The sequence below is a fragment of the Salvelinus sp. IW2-2015 genome, unplaced genomic scaffold (assembly GCF_002910315.2).
Source record: "Salvelinus sp. IW2-2015 unplaced genomic scaffold, ASM291031v2 Un_scaffold5445, whole genome shotgun sequence".
In the NCBI taxonomy this organism is placed as follows: domain Eukaryota; kingdom Metazoa; phylum Chordata; class Actinopteri; order Salmoniformes; family Salmonidae; genus Salvelinus; species Salvelinus sp. IW2-2015.
This window is the reverse complement of record NW_019946710.1, coordinates 9,197-11,496: the sequence shown is the minus strand read 5'-3', so window position 1 is coordinate 11,496 and position 2,300 is coordinate 9,197. Positions and strand designations below refer to the sequence as shown.

The 2,300-nt window shown below is 40.5% G+C and overlaps 1 long non-coding RNA gene across 1 annotated transcript; it reads right to left on the bottom strand.

Annotated features, from left to right (window-relative positions):
- Positions 1-728: 728 nt before the first annotated feature.
- LOC112078244 (uncharacterized) lies at positions 729-1,954 on the bottom strand. Its single transcript, XR_002895633.2, has 2 exons — positions 1,748-1,954; positions 729-819 (listed from the first exon to the last, which is right to left on the bottom strand). It is a non-coding gene; the product is annotated as an uncharacterized lncRNA (long non-coding RNA).
- Between the last annotated feature and the right edge of the window lie 346 nt (positions 1,955-2,300).

The following is a 2,300-nucleotide window of genomic DNA, read 5'->3' as shown; positions in this document are numbered from 1 at the left end:
TTCTGCCTGGTTTGTTATTGTTCTTCTGAGCAGCGAGAGACAGTTGATCCTCCGTTAGTCTGTGGAGTCTCACGATAGGTAAAGAAATTAGTTTATCTCCCTCCATTTTGAGGTGATGTAAGGCGAGTTTCTCTGCTCAAAAGGTGCTGACGCCTGACGATCTTACTTAAAATACCTATCCAGGCATTGTATCAACTAACCAAATCATGTTATAGCAATCTGTCAGTCGATGACACAGTTGATGGCGTGGCAGGCAACCATTGGTTGATGAATGCAACGTCTGAGCAGCGGGAACATTACCCCTAGTCTCAATCTGGGCAGAGAAACTGGTTCTGTTAAACTAATGTCTCAGGGTCCTGTAGCTCTAGGCTGGAACATGTGGGGGATGTCTTGTCCTCTCCTTTAAAGACAGAGCTGGTCATCATTCTAGGGTCTTGTAGCTCTAGGCTGGAACCATGTGGGGGATGTCTTGTCCTCTCCTTTAAAGACAGAGCTGGTCATCATTCTAGGGTCTTGTAGCTCTAGGCTGGACCATGTGGGGGATGTCTTGTCCTCTCCTTTAAAGACAGAGCTGGTCATCATTCTAGGGTCTTGTAGCTCTAGGCTGGAACCATGTGGGGGATGTCTTGTCCTCTCCTTTAAAGACAGAGCTGGTCATCATTCTAGGGTCTTGTAGCTCTAGGCTGGAACCATGTGGGGGATGTCTTGTCCTCTCCTTTAAAGACAGAGCTGGTCATCATTCTAGGGTCTTGTAGCTCTAGGCTGGAACCATGTGGGGGATGTCTTGTTCTCTCCTTTAAAGACAGAGCTGGTCATCATCTGTAAGAACAATATATACAATGAGAGAAAGTAAATAAGAATTGAGAAAATTAAGCCTACGAAGAAAGAAAAGAAGCAATATCAACTAGAAAGAAATAGAAATTGACCAAAATAAGAATAAGGGAAATGAATAGTATCACCTCTCCAAAGTAGATACATTAATATAGTAAAGATGCCCGATGCAGAAATCCCTCCGCCATTTCCTGGTTGTTAACATTTGAATAGTTCACCTACTTTCAGTTTATGTGACAAAACAAGCATGTAGTGTAGAGAATCCTTGTACCATCTAAACCGCTGTGAAGTATCTTTTCCATAACCAATATAGTATTTTCAGCTGTTTGAAGCTGGTGTACAAAAATGAAAGTAAAAGATGCATAAAACAAATCTTATGAACGGGACGCATAGAAATAGTACACATAGAACAGATCTACAACTTCTGAGACTAGCTTTCAATGAGAATGACAGATCTATAACTTACATTTCTATGTGAATTTGGTCCGGTAGCCCAAAAAGTTACATATTGCAGCTTTAAATAAACAATTATTGTTGTCTAAGACCGTTTTTATTATTACTTTTAACATCCCCAAACTAAAAATCCACAAGATAACTCTAGGTTAAATATTACTTCATAGTGAAATACAACACTAATTACATGTTGCTGTAAGAGTCTTTTTTTAAGGATAAGATAGTCTACCAAATACATTCTGTTGGTGCAAAACGAATCCGTATCTAAAGTTACTTTTGGATGAATACCGCATTGATTATATATTGATAATCAACTCCACCGTTGGATATTTGCAGCTTAGTTTATTTGATAGCTTGCYTTGTGGAAAGCGATAGCTACTGTAGTTATTTAGTAGCTAGCTAGRCGATGATGCTTGGTCAGCTAGCTCTGGTCTACTACTGCAAGAGACATCTAATGGCCTACCTGCAGGGACGGAGGCAACATCTGCAGTGGTCATGTCTGGTACGAGTCGGTTTACTGAGAAGCCAGTACATTTCATTTCAGAGAAATAATTGCATTCCCCGTTTGCAAGAAACACTGTTGCATTCCAAGATAAACAATACCACATGTATCCACAGCGCAAGGGAAGTAGTGACTACTGTTGCTGATTTTGTTCCAAGACCTCCACATTCTCAGTGCTGCCACCCAGCGGAGCGGATGAAGACATTTCGTTCCATTTCCATACTACAATATATAGACCTAATTCTTATGGATTTTCTCTTTTCATCTGTGCATGTACTGTCTGTAAATGAATTATCTGCACCCGAAACATAACCACATAGTAATACACGTAGCTACTGTTTGAAGAGACAACTTAATGTAGCTAGTTGTGCTTGGTATTTTATGTCAGAAAATGTTTTGCCTCCTGTAAGGCAGAAAATGTATGTTGTAAAATATTGTCTGTCTTTGCTCTTCACCCTTACCTCTCTCAGCCTCTTCTCTCCTCCGTTGCTCTTCAGCTCTGATCTGTCTGGCT